Source organism: Gorilla gorilla, chromosome 16, assembly GCF_029281585.2.
Source record: "Gorilla gorilla gorilla isolate KB3781 chromosome 16, NHGRI_mGorGor1-v2.1_pri, whole genome shotgun sequence".
NCBI lineage: Eukaryota > Metazoa > Chordata > Mammalia > Primates > Hominidae > Gorilla > Gorilla gorilla.
The window spans coordinates 22,862,855-22,878,736 of record NC_073240.2 but is presented as its reverse complement, the minus strand read 5'-3'; positions in this window follow the sequence as shown (position 1 = coordinate 22,878,736).

Below are 15,882 nucleotides of genomic sequence, written 5' to 3'. Positions count from 1 at the left end.
CTATAAAACAAAAGGACCTCATTGACATGTACAGAACTATCCAGTGACAGCAGAATACACATTCTTCTCAAGTTGACTATATAACATTTTTCAGGATAGGTCATCTGTTAGGCCACATAACAAGCACAAGTAAATTTAAGAATATAGAAATTATGTAAGTAGGAAAAGTATCTTTTCTATCTATAATGATATAAAACTAAAATCAATAACAAGCAAAACTAGAAAATTCACAAATATGTGGAAATCAATACACTCTTGAAAACCCATTATGTCAAAAAGATATCGAGGGAAATTAGAATGTATCTACATATAAAAAAAGACCAAAAACGCAAAATAACAAAACTTATGGATGCAACTAAAGTGGTATTGAGGCAGTACAGCAATAAACATCTACTCTAAACATAAGAAAAATGTCCAAAAACAAACCCACCTTACTTTAAACTTCAAGGAAGTAAAAAGGAACAAATTAAGCCCAAATTTACCAGAGGAATTACATTATTTATTAGGAATTAAATACTTCAGTGGCTTATTCCCTTCAAAGATTCAATTATATAAATAACAGGAATAAATTATGGAAATAATTTCTGGAGACTGAACAATTACTAGGAAGGAATAGAAAGTGAGTGTTAGTGGATACATCGACCACAAGATCACCATTAGGTTGTATTTGAATTTGAATATGATTTCCTTTGAAATATATGATCTTGTGCCTATCTACATTCACGGCAAGCACAATCCTTCCTTTACCTTGAGCCAAAACCTGTGGTGCAGAAATAAGAAAAACCTTAAGCAGTAGGAAGCAGTGTGCAGTTTTTTAGTTTTTTGAATGCAAAGGTTTACAGAGACCTGAGGACCTTGAATTAAGTGAACATAGTTACAGGGGGAAAAAAACAGTAAGAACTATCCATACCATCAGCATTCAATTAACAGTAGTGAGAAAATACAGCTGTAAACCCAGTTGCAGAAAGTTGAGGATAGGAGAAATTCAGAAGCTCTTAAAAATCCTGGTAAGTAGAATTAAATTTTATTTAAAGCCAGCCATGAAAATTAGAAGATATAATTAAAGTTTAATTAAAATGTAGAGTGTTTAAGACTTTATGTGAGTGGTATATCGCTTTCTTAGATGCTATAAAATTAAATTAGAAATATTGATAGAAAACATGTTCTTGAAAATATTATTTTGCTGCCCTGTTTCAGGTATCTCTATGTCTATAAATTCAATCCCTGTCTTCCATGGTTGCTAATGCAGGTCTTTCTGCCCACATGCCCTCACTTTCTATCTCTGCAGTAAAATGTCACCATCCTTCTTAGGCAAATCACACACTAGCTCTTAAAACTTCCATCTGAAAATTGCATGCCATTTTACATCTATTCAGAAATCGATAGGCAAATCAGGGTAGTCTTTTGGTCACACCTAATTTCCAAGTGTCAGGGAGGTACAATTCTATCATGCACTCAGGAGGAAAAACAAAATATTGGTGAACAGAGTAACAGGTACAACATTTAAGCTTCCTTTGTTCTTCATGTAAGCATATGATTAAACCTTTATTAAAAGAATGTAAAACAACTATATGTTTAAATTAACTATAATACTTTAAGCTCTTTGATGCAAAGGTCTTTTCTTGCCTTTTGTCTTTTTACCTTAGAAAGCCCTCAGGACCATGGGTTCTTACTTTGTATCTAATAAATTTTTTAAGAATTTTCCTTCAGTCAAAAATTAACTGAGTGAAGATAAGTACTATATACAACCTCTTCCAGGATACCCCTTTCTGGATATTGGTCATGCATACACTGCATACACTCAACACCATTGCCAAAATTTTGACAACTTGCCCTCAGAAAGATTTATTAGCTACTTTGTTAAATTTTGATTCTTCCCTTCTTTTTATTTAGTTTCTACCCTTGAATCACAGCATTTCACACATACATTGCTATACATATCAAGAGTTCAGTACAGGATAGAAAAACAACTCCAAATATTTTAAGCAGAAAGAAATTTAACAGGGAATTAATGCTTGATTAACTCTTTTTCCTTGTTACTCATAGTCATCCTTAGAGAGGTAGCATAATTTTACCACATTAGGATAATCTGCACTTTCGGTATCTTGTCTTTCAATATCTTAAATGTTTCAAAATGTTCTGTACTATACATTTGATGATATTTATCATACATGGTATCATTAATTGATTCAATCCTTGAGTCAATAAATATTTGTGAAATAACTACTATTCACCAGACACTTTTTTCACTCATAAGGAAATCTCCCTCCAAAAAGTAATTAATTTGTGACATAGCAAACCCCAGAAGGGAAAATTTGAGGTAACACGATGAGTTCACTTGTACACATGGTCAACTATGTGTCACTGAGATATCCAAGTAAAGACAACCAGTCAGCGATTGGACAGAAAAGTCTCAAGCTCAGGAGAGGGCAATAGATATATTAGATATTAGAAGCTGTTAGCACAGAAAGGGCATTTGGACCTGAAGTGGGTATATACTTCCTAAGAAATACTGCCTAAGAAATATGTATGAGAGAAGAGCAGAGAGTCTAACCAAGCCACCAGCAATGCCACAATAAGCACAAATAAATACATAGTGGATAGGTGGAGAAACAAAATACCAAAAAAGAAACAGGAAAAGTAAATAGAGAGGGGAATAAAAAAACAGAAGAAAATAAGCAAAGAAAATGGGATTTTCTTTGAATTTTCCTTTAAAGAGTTGTCAGTCTGGTCAAATACTGCTAAAAAGTCAAACGATTCACGAACTTACAAGTAACCATTTGATTTAGGTACATAGAAATCACTGATGACTTTGGCAAAATTTCAGAGACATTGTGGAGAAGGAAACCAGATTGCTGTAGGCTGAGGAGTGAAGTGACAATGAGAGATACAGCTAACCGGTATAAACATGGGGCTTGGCTAAAGGAGAGGAGAGAGATGAAAACTGAAGGGGGATGTTAGATCAAGGAAGAATTATGTTTTTGTTTTTGTAAGGTAAGGTTGAGCAGGGAAAGGAGAGAAAAGTGGTAAGCAAAGGTACTCGCTCCCTGTAACTGTGGTAGAGGATGGAATACAGAATGTGAAGGGGGAGATTTCAATTTGAACAGAAGGTTAAGAATCTCTTTTATTGTTATAGGAAGAAATGAAAAGAATGTGAGGACAGATTCTTTTACTTTAGTATGTTCCAATCATCAATAACAATCTTCCTGTGTCAAACTATTGGTTTGTCTTAAGTGATGTCCTAAGTGAAACACACAGTACACTAGCTTTGCCTTCAAAGCTTTCTTTTACTTAAGTAATCCAGCCACACAGAAAAAATAAATAAATAAATATTGAATAGTATTTTTAGACAATAAGATAGCTCTCCCACCCAAGACCCTCAGTTCTTCTGAAAGAAAACTGCTGTTCCTAAGTCACATATAGATAATCAGTGCATTTACAAATATATGTATAAACACATGGCTTTGGGCATTTAATTTTTAATTTACATCATGCATAATGTTAACACGTAATAGTTTTACATATTTACAAGGTACACGTGTTATTTTGATACAGGTATATACTATGTAGTCACCAAATCAAGGTAATTGGGATATCTGTCACCTCAATCATTTATCATTACTTTGTAAGCACGTTTTTAAATAAATTATAGCGTACTAATCACACATTTCTGTACTTTAATTATTTCACTTAGAACTACTTCTTGCACATATTGCTTCTTATCAAAATGTATACATCTAAATTCTTAATGGCTGTGTAGTTTTTCATTCTGTAAATATAACATGATTTATTGATTCAGTCACCTATTAATAGACACGTATTTGTTTCCCAGATTCAGCTACAACAAATAATGCTGAAAGCTTATTAATATATGTAGAAATTTGCCAAATATACAATATCTGAAAGAAATATTCTGAAAGTGAAAATGCTGAGTCATAAACTGTGCACTTTTTTTTTTTTTTTTTTTTTTTGAGACGGAGTCTCTCTCTGCCGCCCAGGCTGGAATACAGTGGCACGATTTCAGCTCACTGCAACCTCCACCTCCCGGGTTCAGGCGATTCTCCTGCCTCATCCTCCTGAATAGCTGGGACTACAGGCACCTGCCATCACACCCGGCTCATTTTTGCGTTTTTAGTAGAGATGGGATTCCACCATGTTGGCCAGGCGGGCCTCAAACTCCTGACCTGAAGTGATCCACCCACCTCGGCCTCCCAAGTGCAGGGATTATAGGCATGATCTATAATCTGGCCTAAGTGTGCACACTTTAAATTTTGGTCAATATGGCCACATTTCCCTCCAAAGAGGTGTCAGTGCTTTCCTCATTACTGTTGCTTTTCTCTCTCTCCTTGGCACCAAGGCCTAGCTTTTCACAAGTTCTTCAAAATGAGCTTCACAAATTATTTTAGCCACAATGTTTTATGGCTTCATTATGGTGATATGAACACTGTCCATATCAGTGACATTAATTACTGTCAGTTGAGAGAATACGGTACATATTCTTGAAGTAAGACTCTTTCATCAAAGGTGACCCAATGTCTACCCTTTAAATCTATATTGTACACACTTAATAATATAAGGTCCATGACCACATGAAATAAAGATATGGAGTAGAAGGCTGCAACAGCTACCCACAATTCATTATAGAACAAACCTAGCACTGCCACTATTTCAATATGGGCATAGATGGATATATGATTCTTCAGAACTCACTAGATCTGTTACCAGGCTAACCAGTTATTCCCCATAAAACTCATGACTTCTTACAAATCATTTGCTGGAGAATTTTTATATCCTAATTTCCTGAGATGGGCTCTACATTGTGGCAGATGGCTTTTTGACCTCTTAACTGTACACTCAAATTTTATCTGGCTTGTAAAAGCTCTATGACATTTAGCACAGACTGTATCATACATTCTATATGCAATAGAAAAAAGGTTCCCAAGGATATAAGCTATAAACAAAGCCCTTGTAGTAGTGTAATATAAGGGAGTAATAGTTGTTGCTATCATTATTTTTTAATTTTAATTGACATACTAATTATACATATTTATGGGATAGAATATGATGCTTCAATACATGTATACATTGTGTAATGATCAAATCAAGGTAATTAGCATATCCATCACCTCAAACATTTATAATTTTTGCTGTGAGAACAGCAAAGAGATACATTCTGGTTGAACTTGCTACAGAATAGTAACAACTGATGTGCTTCTGCTAATCTTTTTTTTTTTTTTTGAGACAGAGTCTCACTCTGTTGCCTAGACTGGAGTGGCACGATCTCGGGCTCACTGCAACCTCTGCCTGCTGGGTTCAAGCAATTCTCCTGCCTCAGCCTCCTGAGTAGCTGGGATTACAGGTGCCAGCCACCATGCCTGGTTAATTTATAGTTTTGTAGAGACGGGGCTTCATCAAGTGGGACAGGCTGGTCTTGAACTCCTGACCTCGTGATCCACCTGCCTTGGCCTCCCAAAGCACTGGGATTACAGGCGTGAGCCACTATGCCTGGCCAACTTCTGCTAGTCTTTTTGCAGTTTGCCTGCTATTTAGTTATCTATGATCTCCTCTACTTGCATAACTTACCATGAACTTACTAACTTCAGAGCACTCTATGTCAACTAACCTTAGTAACTTTCCCTTGTCTGATGCGTTAAATTTCCTTTCCAATCAATGTGATTGACTCAACACCACACGGTTCAGCAGTTACTAAAATGCACCAAAGAGTTACTACAAGACTGTAATTTAAACCCAGGCAAGCAATTTCAAAAAGCTGTACCTGGTAGCTTTTCTGCAAAGTGGTTGTAACCCAGATGTTCTATCTATGTGAAGGCAGCTCAACAATATTTCTATGAAAAAGGCATTAGCGAACAACCTGACACATTATTTCAAGAGATACACTATCATTCTACTGCTATACTGGGTACGCCTTTTGCATTGTCAATAGCTCCCATGATTAAGAGAGAGAATTAATATGACAAACATCTTGATTCATACTTTATTTCAATCATCTCACTTGATCCTTCAAACCCTATGGTATTATGTATTTTTTCATTGTAGAAATTAATGCTCAGAAATAAATAGCGCACTACAAAATGCCATAATTGAAACCCAAGCTTGCCAGCTTCTAAAGCCCATTCTTCCACCATGATACCACGGTGCTTTTTTCAAGCGATATGGCTTTTCCCTCTCCTCTGACTTTTTCATTCACCTCTCCACCTTGGCTTTATGGCGTGCGCGCACTCACACACATACACACACACACAAACACAGAGAGCTTAGGTTAGCTCATCATTATTTCTTTAGTACCTGTTATTTGATTTTTTGCCAACCAAGGCACCAGACTTAATTTTTTATATTGCATCTAGTTTGCTAAACAAGGGACATGTAGTAATAAAATAATATCCCAGAGGACATTTTCACATTTTACTTGCTGTTTCTCTTTTAAAATTTCCATCGTTAAAAGAGGCAAACAGCCATAGGCTCTGGATATAATAGCTTCAGCTGCAAATAAAAAAACTGTCTTTCTGGATGGAAGGTGTGAAAAGGACTATTATTGCATCAGTCTCTCAGCTACTCTCCCACAGAACATTGCAGTCTGTTCAAACGAATGAGGACAGCAGTGAATAAACCAGTCTTTTAAACTTGTGTAAGATTTTCCATACCTGGGTTTCAGATCATTTTAGAGGCAAGTATTAATTGATTCTTTTTTCTCCTAATTTTTCATATGGACAAATTTAGGCACAGAGGAGATAATGAACTTGGCAGAGAATCAGGAGCAAAACACTGATGGAAAATGATGTTGATTTAAATGTTTCCTGCTTGCATTTCTCATAATGAAAGCACAGCCATATTGTGACACTTGTTATTTTATGGTTCACTGAAGAGCCACAATAACAAATTTTAAATACCTATCAAATGTCATAAAATGTCATTTAATATTGTTCTTGGTTTGTAAAGGGAAAATGAAAACTGATAAAGTTCATCTATATTTTGTGCTAGTTCAATAAACTAAATACCATACTATAAGACTTTCAGCAAACATACAGTCAATTGTAATATGGTAATATTAAATAAGAGGGTATACACTTTTTCAAGAGAAAGCGGTCTTATTAAAAAGGTTATTTTAATGATGCTCTCAACAATTTCTTTGGCTGCATCACAGCATAGGTTCAGTTGATAATAAAAGTTGCCTTTGAACGAAGTATTGTAAATTTTTACAAGACTCCAATTCTCCTGTGCAATTATGGAATTTGAAATGTAATTCTCCTGGAACCATAAAAGAACTAAGACCAGAGAACTGCTGTTAAGAATAAAGCAAGATAAAAAGGAATTGCTTCAAAGACCCTTTTTATTCTTCTATTTTTTAGTGCGACGTTATATTCCAAGTCACTATGTTGTTATGTAAAAGGACAATGAGAAAATCCACTCTAGACAATTGAACATTTCTAGAATGTTGACTCAGGGATATTTTTCTCTTGATAATTATGTATTAATTCAATATGGACATCTGTATGTGAAATCCTCAAAGAATTTCCAGAAGAATGGATGATATATCAATGCACAACTGTTTGGCATTGGTTTATTGTGGACTCAGCACTGTGTTAGGCACAATGGCTCAGGCAAATGGTTTGGGAACATGGCCCCTGCTCTAGATCTGCATGGCATTTGTTTATCATTTGAACTGAGATGTGGTTATTACAACTTAACTTCTATCTCTATTTCACATTCCATTAATCATCAAGTACTATAGATTCTATCACCTTCATAATCTTTCAAATCTGCCCATTTTACTACATGTGCAATACCACTGTTGATGATCTCAATAAGCTCCTAACCATCCTCTTTGTCTTCAATCCTATCCACTTTAATTCATCCTAAACAACAGTTTGCAAATAAAATTGTGAGTGTATCACCCCTCCATTTTAAACTGTTTCAGAGTATTTTCATTTAACTCCTGCCACAGTTTAAGCCCATCAGCATAACCAGGCAAGGTCCTCCGTAAGCTGACCCTTCTTAACTTCTAGCTTAGAATTTTTACTCCTTCTGCAAATATTTCATCCAAATTAAATATCATGTAGTTTCCTGAGAAAGAAAGATTCTTCTCTTCTTCTCCCAAGTCCTTTTTTATTTCCTCCTTTTAGAGCGTACTTCCTCTCACCTTTCACCTGACTCATGTTACCAGTCTGTTGAGACTTAGTTCAGAAATCACATCTTTCATTTTGTCTTTCCCCACCCTCTCCTCTCCTATAAATTAAGCCTTGCTTCTATGTAAACAATTAGCTTAGATATTTATAACTGATGCTGTACTTATATGGTTCTGTTGTCTTCCATGAAGATGTGTTAGATCTTTGAAGACAAATATATGTTATTCATCTTATGAAATTTGTCCTACACAGAATTTGGCACATGGTTATCCATTCAAATGTTTGTGGAATAAATATGAATAAACTCAAAATAAAGAGAACATATATTAATTTTGTCCTAATTTGCAAAATTCTCCATTTTATTTCCCTCACTGCAAACTATCCCCACTGACAGAATTGATATCTGATTTCATAGTGTTGATTTCTAACATTTTTAAACAAAAAACTATGTTTCAATTATAAATCATGTATTTAGGTAAGAATCCTTGCTTCATAAACTATAAGAACATAAATTCTAAGACATTTTCTCTACTGAGATGTTAAAATGTAGGGAGAAATGTGTGTTTTATAATTAACGAAATAAAATTCCTTAAGGTCTTACCATATGCTTGGCCCCATGCTGTGTTTTATATTAATTAATTCTCTTAATCTTCACCACAGTCCTATGAGGAGGGTATTTTTATTATTCTCATTCTCAAAGTTAATAAAATAAGTTCAAAAGAAAGGTAATTTCCCCAAAGTTACCCAGATTATAAGTAGCAATTGTAGGATTTATCTCTATCTTACTCTACTGTCTGAAACATTCTCGATATTCCTTTTTTGGGTTCCGTACTAAGAAAAAACTATAGAAAATAACATTACTGGTCCTCCTTTTAGAATATTCTTTCCTTGGGTTCATCATACACACACGTGCACACATAAACACAAATATACACAGTAATTGTAAACGGTGTGGTAATTTCTTTAAATTTTGTTAAAATACCTCCCGAGAAAAATGGAGACAAGTAGGGGAGAGAATCTCAGAGATTGAAGACTATCTTTCTGAAATAAAACAGGCAGGAAAGAATAGAGATAAAAGAATAAAAAAGACTAAACAAAATCTCCAAGAAATATGGGATTATGTAAAGAGACAGAACCTACTACTGATTGGGGTACCTCAAAGAGATGGGGAGAATGGAATCAAGTTGGCAAACATACTTTAGGATATCATCCAGGAGAACTTCCCCAACCTAGCAAGACAGGCCAACATTTAAATTCAAGAAATTCAGAGAACTCCAGTAGGACACTCCATGAGAAAATCAATCCCAGGACACATAATGATCAGATTCTCCAAGGTTGAAATGAAAGAAAGAATGTTAAGGGCAGCCAGAGAGAAAGTCCAGGTCACCTACAAAGGGAAAGCCATAAGAGTAGCAGTGGACCTCTCAGTGGAAACCCTCCAAGCCAGAAGAGATTGGAGGCCAATATTCAACATTCTTCAAGAAAATAATTTCCAGCCTAGAGCTTCATATCTGGTCAAACTAAGCTTCATAAGCAAAAGAGAAATAAGATCCTTTACAAACAAGCAAATCCTGAGGGAATTTGTCACCCTCAGGCCTGCCTTGTAAGAGCTCCTGAAAGAAGCACTGAAAATTGAAAGAAAAAATTGTTACCAGCCACTACAAAAACACACTGAAATACACAGACCAGGGACACTATGAAGCAACCACATGAACAATTCTGCAAAATGACCAGCTAGCATCATGATGACAGGATCAAATTCACACATAACAATACTAACTTTAAATGTAAGTGGGCTTAATGCCTCAATTAAAAGACACAGAAAGGCAAGCTGGATAAAGGGCCAAGACCCATCACTATGCTGTCTTGAAAAGAGCCATCTGACGTGCAAATACACACATAGGCTCAAAATAAAGGGAAGGAGGAAAATTTACCAAGCAAATAGAAATCAAAGAAGGGGTTGCAATCCTAGTTTCTGACAAAACAGACTTTAAACCAAAAAGATCAGAAAAGACAAGGGCATTACATAATGGTGAAGGGTTCAATTAAAGCAAAAAGAGCTAACTCTATTAATATACACATATGCACCCAATATAGGAGCACCCAGATTCATAAAGCAAAGAGTCACAAAGAGACTTAGACTCCCACACAATAATAGTGGAAGACTTTAATACCTCACTGACAATATTAGACAGACCATTGAGACAGAATACTAACAAAGATATTCAGGACCTGAACTCAGCTCTGGATCAAGCAGACCTGATAGATACCTACAGAGCTCTCCAGCTCAAAACAACAGAGTATACATTCTTTTCATCACCACGTGGCACCTTAAAATTGATCATGTAATCAGAAGTAAAACACTCCTCAGCAAATGCAAAAGAACTAAAATCATAACAAACAGTCTCTTAGACGGCAGCACAACCAAATTAGAACTCAAGTTTGAGAAATTCACTCAAAGCCACACCATCAAATGGAAATTGAACAACCTGCTCCTGAATGACTCCTGGAAAAATAACGAAATTAAGGCAGAAGTCAAGAAATTCTTTGAAACCAATGAGAACAAAGAGACAATGTACCAGAATCTCTGGGACATAACTACAGCAGTGTTAAGAGCGAAATTTATAGCACTAAATGCCCACATCAGAAAGTGGGAAAGATCTAAAATTGACATTCTAACATCACAATTAAAAGAGCTGGAAAGGCAAGAGCAAACAAATTCAAAAGCTAGCAGAAAAAAAGAACTAAGATCAGAGCAGAACTGAAGGAGACGCAGAAATAAAAACTCTCCAAAAAATCAATGAATCCAGGAGCTCGTGTTTTGAAAAAAATACACAATCAATAGACCACTAGCTAGACTAATAAAGAAGAAATGAGGGAAGAATCAAATAGACACACAAAAAAATGATTAACTCCACCGAAATACAAACTACCATCAGAGAATACTATAAACACCTCTATGCACATAAACTAGAAAATCTAGAAGAAATGAACAAATTCCTGGACACACACACCTTCCCAAGACTAATTCAGGAAGAAGTTGAATTCCAGAATAGACCAATACCAAGTTCTGAAATTGAGGCAGTAATTAATAGCCTACTGATCAAAAAAAGCCCAAGATCAGGTGGATTCACAGCTGAATTCTACCAGATGTACAAAGAGGAGCTGGTAACATTCCTTCTTAAACTATTCCAAACAAATGAAAAGGAGAAATTCCTCCCTAAGTCATTTTATGAAGCCAGCATCATCCTGATACCAAAAACTGGGAAGAGACACAACAAAAAAAGGAAACTCCAGACCAACATCCCTGAGGAACATCAGTGCAAAAATCCTCAATAAAATACTGGCAAACTGATTCCAGCAGTACATCAAAAAGCTTACCCACCACCATCAAGTCAGCTTCATCCCTAGGACGCAAGGCTGGTTCAACATGTGCAAATCAATAAACACAATACATCACATCACCAAAACCAAAGACAAAAACCACATGATTATCTCAATAGATGCAGAAAAGGCCTTTGATAAAATTCAACGTCCCTTTATGTTAAAAACGCTCAAACTAGGTATTGGTGAAACACCTCAAAATAATAAGAGCTATTTATGACAAACCCATAGCCAATATATTCAATACACAGAAATGGTAAGATGGACATAATACTATTGCACCCTTACTAGACTACAGTGTAGTATAAACATAAACTTTAGATGCACTGGGAAACCAAACACTTCATCTGACTTGCTTTATTGCAGTGGCCTGAAACTGAATCCACAATATCTGAGGTATACCACTATTTGAACTGAATAAAATTGGTAGCTTTCACTTTGTTTTTACTTCTTCAGCAATCATAACAAATTTTGGTGTATTTAAAGTACAGCAAGGTAATTATTATCTTCAAAGAGCCCCTAAATTAGTAGAGAAGAGAATACCTATAAAAATGTAAAAGCAATGCTGGTAAATAATGACAAATGGCATAATAAGGGAATAGGTCCAATGGTTAAGATGGCATAATAAGGGAATAGGTCCAATGGTTAAGAATTGCACAAAAATAAAAATCACTCTATATTTAGAATTGGAAAAAGCACCAGGAATGGTATCTTACTTTAACAAAATTTGTAAAATTCAAAAGGCTGACATAAGTGATGGGCTCTGGGTATATGAACAGGCTGAGCAAGAGTGGAGTGTAGAAATTTCCCAGAGAATTGAGAAATACTTTTATTACTTGTATGTCAGCGAGTACACAGCAAACACAGCGCAATGTTAAGGCTATAGATCTGGAGTTGTTTCTAGCCTCCACTCCTGGTTATTTCCTACTGATTAGCTGTGGGGCATTAATGAAGTCACTTAACATCCCTGAACTGGAGTTTTCTCATAGATGGAATGGGACTAGTGATACAACTGATTTACAACGATTGAGGTAGATTTTTTTGTTAGTGGAAGAAAGAGATGGATAGATAAAAAGATGAGATAAGTCTGGGGAAAGAAATCAGGTCTTTTAGAGACGTACACTAGGGATTTAGAACTTCTTGCCATAGGCATGTAAAATTTAACTTGGATTACATGAACTGGTTAATGCACATGATACAACTATTTAAATTAATTAAATTCAGAAAAATTATTAACTTTTGCTTACTAGATTACCTATGACAATGAACTTTCTGACATTGAAAACGCAAAGATAAGTAATAGCTACAATGTATTTTCAGGTCCCTATATAGTTGATATTTTATTAGATTCTACATGCTAATAGAACATTCAAATAAATAGTTAAGATAGAGCAATGAGAATAAAACATTTTGAAATCTAATTTCCCTTAACATATTAATTTAATGTGATATTAATATATTTTATATAATCAATATCATGTAACAAATTTTATAATAAAATATTCTTCGTTATGACAAAACTATTTTTCCTTGACTGGATTTACAAATAGTTGACAGCAGTTATTTGCCTTTGACTCTTGTGGAGACCACAATCTGCTGGTTTACATTATTTATTTGTTTAGAGACTCATTTCCCTAATTAACTGAACAGAGGCTAACTTCACAGGTTCCAGAAATTAATGATATTTTATTGGCCTAGTAGTCCAGATAAAAAGGGAATTTCTGACAGGATGATTTAGATAATTGTCTCAATTTGCTTCATAGCTTTCTACTTATTGATACATCATTAGAGTTTACCTCGTATATTCTCACAGGCACAGGTAATCAGTTGAATAGATCTATAGGTGATTCAGCCTGTGTTAAGTGCCTCCTCAGTAAAGTCTGTGCACGATTGCATTGTTCAAGGTCCATTACCAATAAAGATACCATGAAATTGCAGATCAATTCATAGATTTGTTAAAAACACTCAAACTTTTTCTTAAGAAAAATAGCTTTTTCTGTGTTTTAATTTTTTTCTCAATGATAATGTCAGCGTTAAAAAGACACACTGAGGTGCCTCGATGCTTCCTCTCTGTAAGTTGTATCTTGGTAAGTATTCAGAACAAAAAATAAGCATACAAATGTCTTAAACTTCGTTTTGGTAAAAGCTAACACACAAATACAAACACACTAGCCTAGGCCTACACTGGGTCAGGATCATCAACATCAGTCTTCCATCTCCACATCTCGTCCCACTGGAAGGTCTTCTGAAGCAATACCACACATGGAGCTGTCATCTCCCATGGTAACAATGCCTTCTTCTGAAATAGCTCCTGAAGGACCTGCCTCAGGCTATTTTACAGTTAACCTTTTTTGTTTGTAAGTAGAAGGAATGTATTCTAAAATAATGTCAAAAATCACAGCATACTAAACACACAAACCAGTAACATAGTTGTTCATTATCAACTTTTATGTACTATATATACTTATATGTGCTATACTTTTTTTTTTTTTTTTTTTGAGACGGAGTCTCGCTCTGTCGCCAAGTCTAGAGTGCAGTGGCGCCATCTCGGCTCACTGCAAGCTCCACCTTCCGGGTTCACCCCATTCTCCTGCCTCAGCCTCCCGAGTAGCTGGGACTACAGGGGCCTGCCACCACCCCTAGCTAATTTTTAGTAGAGACGGGGTTTCACCGTGTTAGCCGGGATGGTGTCGATCTCCTGACCTCGTGATCTGCCCGCCTTGGCCCTCCAAAGTGCTGGGATTACAGGTGTGAATCACCACGCCTGGCCTATATGCGCTATACTTTCATAGAACCAGGAGCTCAGTAGGTTTGTTTACGCCATCATCACTACAAACACGTGAGTATTGCGTTGTATTACAAGGTTAAGACGGCTACACTGTCAGTAGGCAATGAGGATTTTTCAGTTTCATTATAATTTTGTAGAACTACCCTGATACATGCAGGCCATCACTGGCGAAACGTTGTTATGCAGTGTATGACTGTATTATATTGGAAGAAAGAGTGAGATAATATGCTGACACTCCCACCGGGCTCATGCGCCAGTAGGAGGAGGTCGCCCTCCAGAGACTGCAGGAGAAGAGGGAGAACTCCTCCTTGCCGTGGCTGTTCCTCCACCACTTCCACCGAGGCCTGTGGTACAGCACCTGAAGCTTCCTACCCACCCTAGGCCTGGCCGGGCAGGCCCCACAGCGCTCCTACTCCCTCTTCCCGGCCCCCGGACTTGCGGCTGCTGCCACAACTAGCGCAGATGTCACTATAACCCATCGCTGCTGTTGCCCTCAATGCACTGGCCCACCCTACAAAGCTCCTACTACCTGGCCACTGCCACAGCCCTGCCCCTGCCATGGCCGCAGGTGGCCATCCTCCTACCGCTCTGGCGCGAGGCAGTCTCGGTAGCTGCCACCAACCGCAGCAAGGCAAGCAGCAGCCCCAGGCCATCTGCAAGCTTCCAGCATGTAACTCCTCCTCCTCCTGGCATGGAACAGCTGGGCAGACAAAGCCAAAAAAGCCTAGAGGAGAATGCAGAGAGTGATAGCGTTAGAGCCTCACCTTGTCATCCTGGCCACTGAGTGGCAGGGGCCAGTCTCAGTAAAGGCACTCGTACCCACCCTCCAAAGTCCAGCCTCTCCTTTTGGCTCAAGCGGGCCAGGAACTGGGACCTGGAGTGGTGACTGGTAACATCACACTGCCCGGCTCCAATCCACAGGAACCGCTGGGCCCACCAGGACTGCGCTCCTTGGGGAACAAAATCAGCAGAAACTCAGACCCAGCCAGCCCTCCCACCCAAATGACGGTTCCCCATCCTGATGCCTCCACCCACAGAGCCCTGTCTCCCCGTGGTGTCCCCGCCACTCGGTGTCCAGCGTGCCTAAGGGTGCCAGGTGGTCTCCGCAACACAGAGCGAAAAGGGCGTGGCCCCGGGAACCACGGCGGGTAAGGGGTCCTTGCCGTGCTCAGGATTCCTGCGGAAACGCCGTGCGCTCGCTGCGCTCTAGCAGGAGCAGGAGGAGATCGCCTTCTAGAGTCTGAAATCCAGGAAGAGGAAGAAGGCTCCTTCCTTGGACACCCTGTTGCTGCAAGCTCTGCCGCCACCAGCAAGGCAGCCCCCGATGGCGCCCCTAATCCGCTGCCTGATGTTGGCTCTGGGATAGCGCCCCCAACACCGCCCCTCGCCGCTGCAGTGTAAAACCCAATAGCGGCCCCAACCCGTCCCTGCCTCGAACGTCGCAGCCCCAGATAACTCCCCCATCCTACTGCCTGCCGTGGGCCATGCAGCCACAGACAGGACCTCCAACCAACTCCCGACTGCAGGCAGTGATGCCCCGGAGAGCACGGCCACCTGCTCCCTGCC